The sequence below is a fragment of the Equus quagga genome, chromosome 6 (assembly GCF_021613505.1).
Source record: "Equus quagga isolate Etosha38 chromosome 6, UCLA_HA_Equagga_1.0, whole genome shotgun sequence".
Taxonomy (NCBI): domain Eukaryota; kingdom Metazoa; phylum Chordata; class Mammalia; order Perissodactyla; family Equidae; genus Equus; species Equus quagga.
In genome coordinates this window covers 5287012-5302519 of record NC_060272.1, presented here as the reverse complement: position 1 = coordinate 5302519, position 15508 = coordinate 5287012, and positions in this window count along the sequence as shown.

Sequence of the window (15508 nt, the reverse complement as noted above, 5' to 3'; positions counted from 1 at the left end):
TAACATACATAGTCATACAGTCACGTGTTGCTTAACGATGGGGACACGTTCTAAGGAATGGCTTGTTAGGAGATTTCGTCAATGTGTGGACATTATAGAGTGAACTTACACAAACCTAGATGGTATAGCCTACCACACACCTAGACTACATCGTACCAATCTTATAGGACCACCGTCACATATGCAGTCCATCTCAACAGCAACGTCGTTATGTGGCACATGACTGTCAATAATATACATATTGTTCATACACACATGGGCAGAAAACACCTTAGCGAGTAAACCCTGGCACATCAGATGCTTCATACTTAAGCGCGTTCAAATATCTGAAAGTATGGAACCAGATTTGTAATTGCATTTTAAACTCAAAGCGTAAAATATATCGCTATGTTAATGAAAGCGTGAATAGTTGTAGCAGGCACAGGGTCCTGGAAATGCGAGTTCTTTCTTTCACACGCTGTTAAGATGACGTTTAGGAATTGAATAGCTTTCATGTTTCTGTTCTGGATGAAATCAACCACACTCAGCTGCAATCTGTAGCTAACACACAGGTGAGTAAACTCGATTTTAGGCTGAAATTACTGTGATGTGATGCTGGAAAGGGAAGAAACTCGCTGAGAGTCCTCGGCTCTCAAAGTCGGAGGGAACTGTGCGCAGGAGGGAGCTCAGAGGGGGCTCTAGCTGAAGGCTCAGTTAAATGGCCTGGAACTCAACTTCCAAGTAGGTTAAAAACTAACCGCTGTCCCCGTTCTCCTGCTCCTTTCCTGGAGGTATTCTCTATAACCGCTGTCCCTGTTCTCCTGCTCCTTTCCTGGAGGTATTTTCTATCTTGGAGGCCTCTTTTGAAATGCAATACTCCTGGGAGTGGTCACACCTTAAGTTATCGGCTAACACTTTCAGAAAGATTAAGCAGACAGCCCTCAGAGAGAAAGAATGAGATTTAGGCAAAGTGCCCAGGGTGGAGGCAACGCTGGCTTGGGGGAGGAAAGTTAACAAGTCAACACATCTGCTGATTAGTTGATAAACAGACTAATTCACCTACTCGAGAGCATTTTGGTCTCCACGCTAAACTTCCAACCTCTGGATGCTATCGTTCTACCAAAAATATCAATGATCGCTCGTGCTTTGCGATATTAGCCATTTCAGCACAATTTTCCAGATTATCTGAGAAGCAATTTGAATCAGCTTGGAGGAAAAACAAAATAAACCCTAAGTACAGTTGAAAGTTATTGCCTTTTTACTTCAAATATATTTAGACCATCCTTGAGGGGTGTTTGTACACATAAGATCAGACTTTTAAAAAATTATAAATGCATTTTAAGGTAAAGGACACAGTCAACAGAATAGCAAGTATTGATAAATCTACCTACTGGAAACTCATCAGATTCTTCTAAGATACCTCACAAAAGACTATATTGCTAAACAAATAGAAAAATAAGTTTCTCTTCTGTTTGAGGAATTTTCTTTTTTCGCTTTTTTACACAGTTGCAAAACAATTTTTTTCTTGTGATGAAGACTTTTAAGAGTTACTCTCTTAGCAACTTTCAAATATGCAATACAGTATTATTAACTGTAGTCGCCATGCGGGACATCACGTCCCCACGTTTCAGGAGTCTGTTTATAATTGTTCTTACTACTTCGGATGTAGTATTTCTACATTGCCTTCAGTATCTACTTAGATGCATCAATTTAGGGCAGAAGTTTGCCTCAACGCTTTCTTGGAACCATACCACATAGAGAAAATGATTTGTTGAGATTTTTTTCCATACTTTTCCCTATAGACTTTCTAAAGGCAACAGAGCTGAGCAAGCTTTTCGAAGTGTAATTGAACTCTTTGGGTCTGTAACTGTACTGGTGGACCCTAATGGCCTGAAGTGTTACCAAAAGTTGCTGAGTGTGGGCTTTGTAAATATGTATTTTGTTAATATTCTTCCACTTCTCCATTTGTGATCATGGGGAACACATGTAAGGCGAATGGAAAATATCAAAAGTAACCTCCCAGCTCCATTGTCCCATTGATTTCTATCTTCTGTTGCCATGAAACTTTTCACTCTCACGAATAACAAGTAGCAAAACGCAGGTGAATTTTACTTCGTTTTCCTTATTTTCAACCTCAAGTGACCATATTCATGAGCGAAGGAAGGGTCAAAACTATTAGCATTCTTAAATGAATATTAGAATTATCAGAAAGTGATCCTTAAGAGAAGACGTGTCTGTTCTTTATACTTTAATTTGACAGATATAACTGAGCCCCATTTATGTACCAGGCACTGGGTATGAAATGACAAGGGGAGCACTCACAGTCATTGCCTTTCAAGACAGCATCCCGTGGCAGTTTGCAAGCTGGGTCTGATTTATGAAATAACTGGTAACATTGGAATTCTGCCGAAAAAGACTGAACCAATAATCAGACTTATTTTGTAATCTCAGTGTTGCCGTTTACAAGTTGTGTGACCTTGGACAAGTCACTGTGTCTCTCTTAGCTCTAAGTTTCTCTCCCATTGGCCACAATGGGATGGTTCCTTTCTGATCTCAAATTGTCTGATTCCTTGAGAGTAAGTCTATCGGGAAGGAAAGCTAGCATTTATGGTAGAGCACCTCTCACCGGTCAGCTGTCAATCCATCCTTTAAACCACCTCGATCCTGTGCGTGGTTTATCCCACAGGACTCCGCAGCCTCCGCTCTTCTCACCATATCCTCTCTCTGGCAAAGGACAAGTGTGCTCTCGCCTTAAGATCTTAACTGTTGAGAAAGAATAATTGTCTAAATGTATAGACCGACTGGTAAAACTAGCCATATTTTAGGGGCAAAAGGGGAGGGATACTCAAATTCTCATTATGTACAAAATTCAAAATACCAAGTCAGGTGAGGGAAACGTAATGAAGACCAACACAACCCCTGGACTCACCGTGTGTTTTACCTGGTTAGTATAAGGATGCCGCAAAACAGACAGGAATAGTAATTCAATCGATCTGGTTCCAGTAAGGCCACCAAAAATGAGAGGCCATCTCTTGCTATTAGATTTTGAACTTTAAACAATTTTAGGGGAAAGTTCTACTAGTTAACCAAATACTGATCTCCCAGAATCTTTGTATGAAAATCTTTGTAAGATCAGTAAGTCTTACAGAAAGTAATAAATGTTGAACAATATGAAAAAGCAAGTCAGACCCACTAACAAAGCCACAGTTCAACCCAAAATGGAAGCATTTGAAAGGTATACTGCCAAGACGGCCTCGTCGAAATTTCTGACGTACAGTCTATAACGTCTGGTTTTCAAAGCCTCACTCTCCGTTCTGCCTCCATGTCAATTTCTAGGTCTGCCAAGAGAAAAACGTCTTCTTCAGCTGCCTCGGTGAGGGGTGGGGCGGAGGAAGCCTGAAATCTTCATCCCCATGGGAGCACTCTGAGATCTGCCACACACAAACGGACTACTGCCAACCCCTGACCCACACGCCAGGAAGCCCAGCTGATTCTGAAGCAACATTTGGTTGTGTGTTGTAAACAGTGATCTATTCATAAAAGTATACTCTATATTGCACCAGGCTCACTTTTGCTCAGGACCAAAACCTGCTGTTGCCAGAAATAACAAGCGTATTTGCTCTTCAGTTCAAGGTAATGGCTCACTAACGAGATTACCTCCTTCATTCGAACAGATTTTTTCTGCTATGTGGAGACTGGGAATATGAGAACCCCTACTTAATTGAATGTCCCCTGAACATTATACCGCTTTGAAAAAAAATCATTGTTTTGACGACATTGTTGACATTTGAAATAGAAGAACAGTTCACAGTGGGGACACCTAAGGCTCAGATCCAGCAAACAGGAAGGACTTCACAAGCTAGACTGAGGAGAGTAATCCACTGATCGAGGCCATGGCTCTGGATCCCAAAGTGTGGGGTTGAACCCTGCTTTCCTGCCTACTACTGGGTGGTCTTGGGCAAGTTTGTAATGTCTAAATCTCAGCGGTACTAACAGCATTAAAGTTAGCAGGAGGTTTACGTGAGATGCTGCATTAAAAACATTCTGCACCACATCTTGCTCATGTTTAAAGGCATACATTATGTGACATACATAAATACAGTAGTTATTGCTGTTTTTATTACATCGCCAGGGCTGCCATAACAAAATACCAAAGATTTGGGGGCTTAAACGACAGAAGTGTATTCCCTCACAGTTCTGGAGGCTTGAAGTCCAAAATCAAGGTCAGTAGGGTCAGTTCCTTCTGGGGCCCGTGAGGGAGAATCTTGTCTGGCTTCTCACCTCGGCTTGTAGATGGCCATCTTCTCTCTGTATCTCTTCACGTCGTCTTCCCTCTGTGCATGGCTGTGTATCCGAATTTCCTCTTTTTATAAAGACGTCAGTCATATTGGCTTAGGGCCCAATCTAGACCTCATTTTACCTTAACTTCCTTAGTAAAGAACCAATCTCCAAATATGGTCACATTCTAAGGTTACGTCTTCAACATATGGATTTGGAGAGGACTCAATTCGACCCATAACACTGTCGCTATAAATAATAATAATAACTGTTATTATTACTGTTATTATTATGGTCATTTTTGGATCAGAAGTCATGCATTCCAGGGAAGTACAGGGTGTCTTTGAAACTGAGAATTCTTAACCAGTGCCTTGAATGTAATCGACACCTTGGAGCAGTGAGTGGCTGTAAGAAGGAAGGAATGGGTGAATGGTGGGCAGGATATAAGTATCATTAAGGATTCATATTCAGCAGGGTTGGGGTAGGTGACAGAGCTCCGAGCATCTGGGGGGTGAATTGCAGCCATGAATAAGGAACCCCATAAGAGCCTGCAGTTCTGAGGCGGTGAGAATAGGACAAAGCAAGAATGTGTGCCCCAGAGCACTGAAGCTCGGTGAGAGAGGTGCAGCAAACAGGCGCAATGCTGACCTGGATTCCCTTACCATCTCCCCACTTACAGCTCTGTGACTGGGCAAGTTACTTAACTGCTCTGAAGCTCAAGATCGGCCAAAGCTCAATGTTCTGGAGCTGGAATAAAGAGTCAATGGGGTCATGTATATAAAGCACCTAGTTCAGAGCCTACGCATCATAGGTGCATAAAAATGTTTCTTTCCTTCTTACAATCAGATGAAGTTCCACAATTCTGGACCCTTGGGGATGGCCCCAGGCAGCCTGGGGATGACCACATGGCAGTCCCAGAGAAAGCACCGAGGACACTCCTCATGGAGAAGCTGTGAAGTCATCAGTGCACATAGAGACCCAGCTTGCAGAAGGCAGCCGGGGCTCCATCTGCATCTCCTCAGGAGCTCCTGAGGAAGCTGTCCCCAAAGGTGACCCAGAAGAGATGGTCCTATTCTGAATTAGGTTGCATTGTCACCGAGTTGATGGCACCGTGGGAATAGAAGCTTCTTTGGGGTAGAAGAGCCTCAATGGATATTTGGTTATACTCAGAGTTTTTTTCTCTGATCTTGTGTTGTTTGATTTTAATATAAGAAAAAATCTGCTTTATTTCAAAGATCAAACTCTTTTTCCTAAGAAACCATAGTATTGTTTAATATACCTACTAGCCAACTATAACTGAATACAACTCAAAAATGAGAAATAAGAATGTCCTTTTAGGGAAGCCTCGTACACTCTTGGTGGGAATGTAAACTCGTGCAGCCACTATGCAAAACAGCATGGAAATTCCTCAGAAAATTAAAAACAGATCTACCACATGATCCAGCTATTCCACTTCTGAGTATTTATCCAAGAATATGAAAACACTAAGTTGAAAGGATATATGCATTCCCGCGTTCATTGAACCATTACTTAAAATAACCAAGATATGGGAACAACCTAAGTGTCTACCAATGAATGAATGGATCAAGAAGATGTGGTACACAGTCATTCATCTCTTAACAATGGGGTCATGCTCTGAGAAATTCGTCATTAGCTGCATATGGTACTAATCTTGTGAAACCATCGTTGTATATGGAGTCCATCATTGACCAAAATGTCATCATGTGCCACATGACTGTATATATACAATGGAATACTACTCAGCCATAAACAAGATAAAAATCCTGCCATTTGTGACAACATGGATGAACTTTGAGGGTATTATGCTAAGTGAAATAAGTCAGATGGAGAAAGACAAACGTGATATGATTTCACTTACATATAGAATGGGAAAAAAATGAACAAACAAAACAAAAGCAGACTCGTAGATACAGACAAGAGATTGGTGGTTACCAGAGAAGAAGAGGATTGGAGGGTGAGCAAAGTGGGTAAAAGGGGTCAATTCTATGGTGATGGATGGAAGCTAGACTTTTGGTGGCAAACACACTATAGTATATAGAGATGTCAAATTATAATGTTGTATATATGAAACTTATATAAGAGCATAAACCAACGTTACCTCAATTAAAAAAACGAATGTCCTTTTATAAAATCAATGAGAGACACACAAAAAATCTAATTCAAAATACCTAATTCAACGCGCTGATTGTGAACATGAGTGTAAGTAGCCACGGGCTAGTTCTACTTCCCACAAAATATACTTTTCTTTTTTTGTAAGGAGTATTTAGAAATTCTTCTGGCAACACAAAACCCAGGTAAACAGATCACTTATTAGATTGATTACCAATAAAGAGACTCTATTGCTTAATATAAAAGAGATTCTGGAGCGGAAGAACTTTGGAAAAAGACAAGGTAAAGAAGCCCTCAAAAAAAAGGCAGTGAAATTCTCCTACTGATTTGGCAAAACAGCTTCAAGTGTTCCAGGCACCTGATTCAAGTTAATGGTAAATTACGGAAGGGGCGAAAGGATGAAATTTCTTAAAATGTAATTCTTTAGGGCATGGGAAGGAATCAAAGGACACTGTGAAATGGAACACAGATCATGCTTTTTTCAAGGATAATTATTTTTAAATCAACAACTTAAATATTTCAAGTCCATCTTTGTGAGACAAATGTTTTCTTGGGATGAAAAAACACGTATTTTACAAAGAAATAGAGTATCCAAAAGAACTAAAATATATGTGCAGTGTGTGTACATGTGTATGTACATATGTCTATATACATATGAGTATATATACACACACATCATAAATGTATATAGACCACACGTGCCTTTTATCACATATACACACTATATATATATATTTATATATATATACACATACTGATAATAATTATTTATACCAAATCTATTTCTTAATACCATGATGCCATCCTCACACGGTCACCATTTAATGGAGATGTAGTGTCACAGTGCTAATCATCAGGGCTGGAAGACGATGCTTATATTGACCGTAAAGTTTAATTTTACACTTAGAATTCATAGCTGGTCCCCCCTACACAACAGGAGTTGAGTATTTCACAGTTCTCAATAGAACTTCATAAAAAACAGTATGAGAGAGACTACTGCTTTTGTGGAAGAAGAAAATTAGTACTTTGAGTGACATTTATAAGAAATGTTGTTGGAATCGAAAGTAAGAATTTGCTTTTAAGGTGAACAGGTGGGTTGGCAATGCCTGTCTTAACAAAGGGGCTTTAGCTCCTTGGCCATATTCTGTTTAAGGACTTTTGATAAGAGACCCGTCCCAGAAACTTGGGGTCCGGCCATCTCGTCAGGAAACACCCAGCTCCCATTGCAACATCGCGCAGCGTGTGGAACTAACCCTCTTTCGAAGAGCTCAGACGTGTTAGCACACAGAACGGCTCCAACCAGGGTCAGACTGGAGAAGCCAAACACCACCACCATCCCAGCACTTTACAGTCCTCTGAGAGCAGCCCCCCATCGGAAGCAGTGACCCAGAGCAGGGGTCCAGTTGTCTGTGAACTGGCAGCAGGGTGACCCTGGAGCAATTTTACAGGTAGCCTGCTCACCTTCCACCAGTTGGCTAAAGGACTGAATTTTACTAGCTGTTGGAGATAGTCTGTGATCTTGTTCCAAATATCTGAATAAACTTTTAAGGCCAGAGTGCAATCACCCGGACACATTTCCACATCCACCCGTCCATCAGTCATTCGTGATCCGCTCAGCATGGCGCTGGGGGCTGTGGAGGAAAGAGACAGAGGTAAGGCACCCCCACTCCTTTCAGTGCAGATGGCGAGACTGGGATGCCACACAAAACAGAACAGAGTTCATCAAAAGCACTCTGGTTTTTGTTGTTTTTCAAATATGAACCTTGGATGGGGCCAGCCTTTGTCCCCCCAGTTATTGGCTAAAGAGAAAAAGCTAAACCAAGTGACATAGTGTTGCACTGACAGCACGACTTCGTGGGTTTCAGAAATACGGAGGAGAGGAGATTGGAAAGGATTGGGGTGGTCCAGGGGCTCCCTGAAGAGGAGGGGTCGCAGTGAGGCTTTGAAGGAGAAGCAGGGTCCGTGCAGGCCAAGGGCGAAGGACTTTCAGAGCTCCCCCAAATCTATAAACAGTCTTCCCCATTTTCTCATTAGTATTTGTCAGCAACATTTACCCTTAACATTCCGTGCAAATAAAAAACATTAAAAGCAGTTCCGTCATTAAAGATGACTATTTCAGTGCAAGAGATTTTTGTCTTCATAATCTCCTCTTTGTCTGCACAGAGCAGCTCTTGGCCACATCTCCACCAATAGCCTTTGCTCTGTTTACTTTAAAGAATAAGCCACTGTTTGATTTGGTTTCTCGTTTTCAGTATGTACACCCTGGTCTCTTGATTCTCCATTCCGGGAAGGAAAAATAAAAGAACAAGGCTCTTTAAATATCAGAGCAATGGTTACTTACAGACACGTACGACTTCAATATTTTATGTAACAGCCACTTAGGAAAATGCGTAGGAATTTCCCGGCTGGCAGCCCTGAGCTGGCAGGTGTACCTAAATTGAACGGATCACTTTTTATTTGGCTGTCAATTCGTTTGGTTTTTCTGGCTGCATTGCACCAGAGGGTGTGTTTATTTCAAAAGGTCGTTCACCTATTCCACGGTTCAAAGGGACTATTTTGTTCACTTAAAGGGTCCCTGTAATGATGTGTGAAGACGTAGCTCAGGAAGGTGAGTGAGAACTGTAAGTGGGGCAAACCAGCCACAAAACACAAAAAAGGGAAAATATAATAGAAAACGTCATTCCTCGGTTAAAAAGACAAATGAAAAAGGAAGGAAAAAAACCAAAAACACCTCTACAGCGAATCACACTCTGAGTTTTGTTTTTTGTTTTTTGTTTTTTTTTTTTCTTTTTCTCCCCAAAGCCCCCCGGTACATAGTTGTATATTCTTCATTGTGGGTCCTTCTAGTTGTGGCATGTGGGACGCTGCCTCAGCGTGGTTTGATGAGCGGTGCCATGTCCGCGCCCAGGATTCGAACCAACGAAACACTGGGCCACCTGCAGCGGAGCGTGCAAACTTAACCGCTCGGCCACGGGGCCAGCCCCTCTGAGTTTTACCAAATACTAGAATTAGTAATCACAGCTCTTGTAAATACTTCTTTATTTTATTCATATTCTGCATTGGCAGCATATTCTAGTCTCCTGCTTGATTTAATTAATCTGGAGCAAATGAAAAGTAGAGATTTATATAAATTTCGTTTTCTATATAGATTTTGTGACCAAGCCACTAGGTGACCTTCAGGGTTTACTCGACCAGATGAACAGTGTCTTACTCCGAGTGTCAAGGTGAAGGGACCCTGATGAAACAGCTGTAAATGTGTTCCTGCCCCCTCTCCCAAGCCATAGGGCAGCCCACTTCTGGGGAACAAAAAACTAGATCCTGGCTCCACAGTCTATTTTTTATCCAGAAAAAGCCATTCTGTGGCAAGGATGAGGGAAACTGCTTCCAAAAAAATAACAGGTTTTCTATGGATGATTGACGAAAATACTGCTTGGCCGACAATGCAGCTAAGGTCAGATAGAAAGGGTTGCTGGTATCTGGTTTTGCTGTATTAAAATATTTGATTTGCATGAGATCTTTATAATTTATCCTCCTGTGGTCCTCACAGATGTTCTGCCTGTAAAAATGTTGAAGTTTACAATTTACCTGCTACTGTCTACCTGTGTTCACGGTGGCTGCAAGATAGAAAACAGACCTGCTTGGGAGCCAAGAGGCAGTTGAATGAACTCCACCATTTATTGTCCTATGACTTTCAAACATGAGTCCTCTGTGAGTCGGATTTTCCTCAAATGTGAAAATGGGGCTCCATGGCCTGCCACAGAGCCCAGCACGTGCAGGCTTTGAGGACACGGAGGGCTGGGTGCTGGGCGGCGCCTGAGGGGCCCTTGGTGGATTCGGGAGCCTCCGCAAGGCTCCAGCAGCAAACCCAAGCACGCTGGGCCATATTCCACCCCGCAGCAGGTGTGCTGGGGTTGGGAGAGAAGTCAGGCACCCAGATCTCTGTGTTCATCAGCTAACTGACACTTTCGCTGTCTCTCCTTAGGCTCACCCCTGGCAATCTACAGTAGAGAAGCCTCTAGAAGCTCTCCCCTCTGGGCGCGAAGGCAGAGTCGTGGCTGTGAATGCAGGTGTGGTGGAGGAGTCATGGCCGTGTGCTGCCAACCTGGCTCTTCCTGCTGTGGACATGCTCTGATGAAATCGGGCCCTGGTCACAAACGCGGCACCAACTCTGGGACTCGCCCCAAACAGAACCTCAAATACAAACCAAAACATACTGCGATAATTTGCTGAACCCCAAAGGGAGCCAGATTCAAAGTTTTTATTTTTTGAAACTACAAACAGAAGCACAGTTTCAAAAACACCAAGAAAATAGTCTCAACAAGACGTTCCTACAGGACAGAAGTCTGAAATCGTTTTCAGTGTGAAATTGCTACGGGTTCCTTAGTCTACTCTCTAAAATTGCTGAATTCGTTATTAAAACAATAACCTAAATAATCTGATTAACCCTACATTGAGCCGTGCTTAATTTACCCTAAGATCTCTCAATCAAATGGAGTTATAATCGGTGTTATCAATTTAGGTATTTCTGTGACATCTATTCCTGTGACATATTAAATCTAAGTCTCTGTGAGAGAAGTACATTGATTTTTCCACAGCAGAATTTTTTTTTTCGGCTCCAAGAACAGCTGAGGGCTGCAAAATGAGCAGATGGCCACATGGAAGAATCTGCTTGGTTGATAAGGTAGTTTAAAAGAAAAATCACCTTATTGCACCTCCTGGATAACTGTCAAACTAGGTCACGGACACCGTTTGATTGGACCATACCAAAATATTTAAGGTATCGAGTTTTCCAGAGTTCATGATGACTGCCTCACTAAAGGCTGGGCTTAAGCTTTGACCTTGCCTTCGTGCCTTCATTGACAGAGCCTGGCCCGGGACCACAGCCAGCAGCCTGGGCAGCATGTCTATAGTTCCAGTCAGTTACTATACTGACCCCACAATGGTCTTTATAATTAAAACGTACCTGACCTGACTATCACTGAGTAAAACATCATCGTTATAAAATGCGACATGCCACAACTAGAAGGACCCACAACTAAGATATACAACTATGTACAGGGGAGATTTGGGGAGATAAAGCAGAAAAAAATAAAATAAAATGCAGAATGCTGGGCAGCGGTCGCCTACAGTTATACCCAGCCAAGCCTTGAACCTGAATATGACTAAGACGCTTTATAAATCCTTGAAAAAATGGGCAGTTGTTTATTAGGGAAAAGAGAATGGTCTTACGAAGGAAAGAACATTTTCTTGACCTGAGAAAACAGAAATACGGAAGGGAAAGTCTCTTCTTGACAGCCTTGCACAGCAAACTTACAGATTAATGAAGATAGTCAAACACAGCACGTCCTCCTGCCTCCAGGTGTAATATTTTATTCAGTAAGAGCCGTGTGAGCCTTGATTTACGCAGACTTTCATTAATACGAAAATTCAATCGCAGGTTTCTCTGGTCACCTCCAGGCTTCCTTAAATTCAACACCCAGTCAGCTGGTGATGGGCGTTCCTCCCTCGTCAGGTGATACCTCCCAAAAAAAGGGAAAACAAGCCAGTTAGAAAGGTGGCCAGACCCAACGGCGTGCGGTGCCTGGATAACGAGGCCTGTTCTCCCCTCAAGTGTCTAGTAAAGCCTTGGCAGATGCCACCATCTTTCAACCGCCCCCACTCAAGTCGAGGGAGAGCCCTGACTTGCACAGTCGCAGGATGCAGCACTGTAAAGATTTACAGGACAGCTATTGTAAATCTTCTCGGGTAAATAATGTGTGGTCTCCATGGTGGCATGAGATATCGAAAAATTAGTGATTTATTTTCTCCATAAAGTGTGAATGCTTTCCAGTTAGTCCCAAAACTTTAAGAAGTTCTAATTGGCCCCAAATAGAAATTAGATGACATATTTATCATCGTTCGTATTCTCAAGCATTTGATTTCATTAGGTTCGTTTATTCATTCACTGACTTGGTTCACTCACCTATCAACCATATCCGAATTGTAGGGAAGGTAGAAAACCATAGGAGGCCTCCAAAATTGTGGTTCTGTTTAACTTTTCTAAACCATTAAAGGGTAGCTCAAACACATAAGTCTACCCGCCAAGAAGGGAAGTGCTGTGCTGTCTCCCAGTTGACTGCGACAGGGCTGTCTGACTCCTGGGGATTTGAAGTCCAGTATTTTAATCTCAGGCTATTCTAAGTCACACGCTTGCCAGTGACACGGGAGCAGGACTCTCCAGCTACTCAAACGCAGCTGCCCGGTGACGGAAGCAGAGAGGGGGCGAAGGCAGGGACAAAGCCGAGCTGGCTCGCCCCATCCCCCACAACCCACCACGCTGCTGGCGGCCGCTCCCAAAGAAAACAGAAGGGTCGACCTTTCCTTATGCAACTTCTAGAATTAATTTGGTGCTTAAGATCAGAGGTGGATCGAAACGTGGATTACCTGAGGTTGCCTTTGCACCAACAAAGGCATCTCTTCAGCGTGGTGAATTGGCGTGATGGCCCTGGGCCCAGAGCAGTGATCTGAGAAAATCCCTGGTGGCAACAATTAAGCAGTGAGTCTTCAGCGACTGCCAGGAATCTCACTGGAGATTGCAGGGGGAGAGAATTTGTATGTAATCCAATTTAGAACAACATCAACAACTCCATGTTCCCGGTTCCGCACAGGGAAACTCCAGCCCAGGGCTGCCTTCGCAGACGGGGCGTCGGAGCAGAGTTGGCTCTCCAGCTCTGCTGTGCTGTGTGTTGCTAGGTGGTCCTGCCCAAGGCGTTTATCTCACCAAGCCTTAGTTTCCCCATCTGGGTTTTGTGAGGATTCAATGCCAGCATAGAATAAGTGCTCAGCAAATAATAGTTATCGTAGTCATCATCCTCCGGGTTGCTGGATAGTTGGAAGCCCACCACTGGAAAGCAAAGACGTTCAGGTAGTTGACCCACCCCTCCTCCCAAACAACAGAGTACCCTAATTACCCTAAGACAAGCTCCTTGGAGGAGCTCTGCGTATTGGAGCTCAGAGGCAAGAAAGTGCTATAGAGCTGTAATTATCAGCTAAGCAGAAGGGAAATTTTAACCTCCCAGCACCCTTGCAGACCTGTGACTACCAAAGTCTTGGAGAAGGCTTCCACAAGGAAGAAAGAGTGAGAGCCACACAAAAAGGAACCTTAGCAAAAGAAAGGAGCCGGCTTTGTGCCCCAGCCTCTCTAACCAAAGGGATGCAGACACTTGAGAGGTGCTAATTGAATGAGTGTTTCTTAAACATATGCCTAATTTTCCAATGGAGGACCTCAGTTCTCACATAAATGGACGGAAAGGGTGTGGTTACTAGTCAAGGAGCAGGAGCATATGCACTTGGCCCTGATATGGGGATGGTCTGGCGGCTCCAGCCCCAGCCCTGACACTCAGGCAGGTAAGGAATTTTTGCCCCCACTGGACAAGGGTTGCCCAGAACATCAGGTCCCAGGTGGCACTGGGGTCCTGGTTGCCATCGGCAGGAGTGGGAGCATCTGCCATGCCTGGCTGATTAAATAATCAGGCTCCACCTGCCTGTTGCCAGGCATTTAATGAACCACCTTTACTGGGAGAAGGAGGAGTCCCAGACGAAGCAATTTTCCCCTAATATCTAACTATCTTTGATTCTACATATTTTATGTGGCGGGCAGTGTGCTGGCTGTTTCCAGCAGGTGATATTTCTAATCCCCCAGTGATCCTGAAGTGTGGGTATTATTGAACCAAGTACCTGGGGAAGTAAGGTGAGGCTCCGTGAGGTTGAGTCCCTTGCCCAGCTCGGTGTATGTCAACGCCTATCACATCTTGTTTGCCCTACGCTCTGTTCCTTCCGTTAAGTAGGATTCTGAATGCAAGTGGGCAGGAGAGCTGTCACTAAAGAAGCTGTCACCTGGGGGTAGACTTGGGACCCAGGCTGGAGAATCAGGTTACCCCACAGGGTACCCAAGTGACCGGTCCAGGGGTGAGCATGTGACCCACGTGGAGCCAGAGTCATCTTTTAGGAAATTTATATGGATGTTGGGAAAGTCTCTTCCTGAAATTACTAAATCTGAAGAGTTGTAGGCCTAGGACTGCCAGGAGCTTACAGTATCAGGACATAAACCCAGAGGAATACAATGTGGAGAGGTGAAGAGAGAAACAGGCAGATTCCTGGGACTATCATTGAACACAGGGATCCAGCAGTGCCAGAATCTCGGGGCCAGCACTTCTCAGCGAGGGGTCCCTGGCATAGCAGCAGCAGCATCACTTGGGACCTTGTTGGAAATGCAAATTCTCGGCCGCCCCAGACTCACTGAATTAGAAACTCCCGGTGGGGCTCAGCAATATCTATTCACAAGCCCTCCAGGTGAGTCCCATGCACGCTCCATTTGAAAACCACTGCTCTAGGTCAATCCATGGAGTTTCTAGTTTCATGAGCCAATAAATTCCTATTTTTTTGCCTTCACTTTGTTTACAATAAGAGAAACAAAACCAAGATAGTTGTGTTATCTTCATGAAAAAATGAGTCTTTTTGTAAATTGCAAGCAAATTTAATTATTTTAGAATAATATGGTTTTCCATACATAAGTTCCTTTGAGGTTGTTTTTAGTTTTGTTTTTTGTTTGTTTATATGTGAGTGGAGGCATCCCTTGATGCCTGTAAGAAGAACGAGGCAATTTGAAGCTACACAGATGGAAAGACTATGACACCGTGAGTGGTACACAGTGGAACGCACACTGGACATATGGATCTGAGTTGCCTGTCATTTAAACAGGAGAATTAACCAGAAAGCAGTTAGCGAAAAGAGTCTGCGCCACAGAGAACTGAGCATGGCTAGAAGTGTAGATCTGGCCTTGGAAAACCCCATAACTAAAACAATATAAAACTCTAACAAAGAAGAGAAAATGACAGAAAATGAAATCTTTTAAGAAAGAGTTGAAAGATGGGAAATGAAATGCATCCTTACTTTTGCTAAATCAGTCGAGAAAGAATGGCCCAGAAAGACGCCATAGGAAAACAGAGAAAAGCGAACAGCAAGTGAGGAGACAGAGCTTATTTGTGTGGTGGTGGCCTTAGCGTGTTGCCAACGAAGCAGAATGTGGTCGGTGGTTTAAACACCTCGCAGAGGTCAAAGGCCGTGGGCTTAGCAGAGTCCT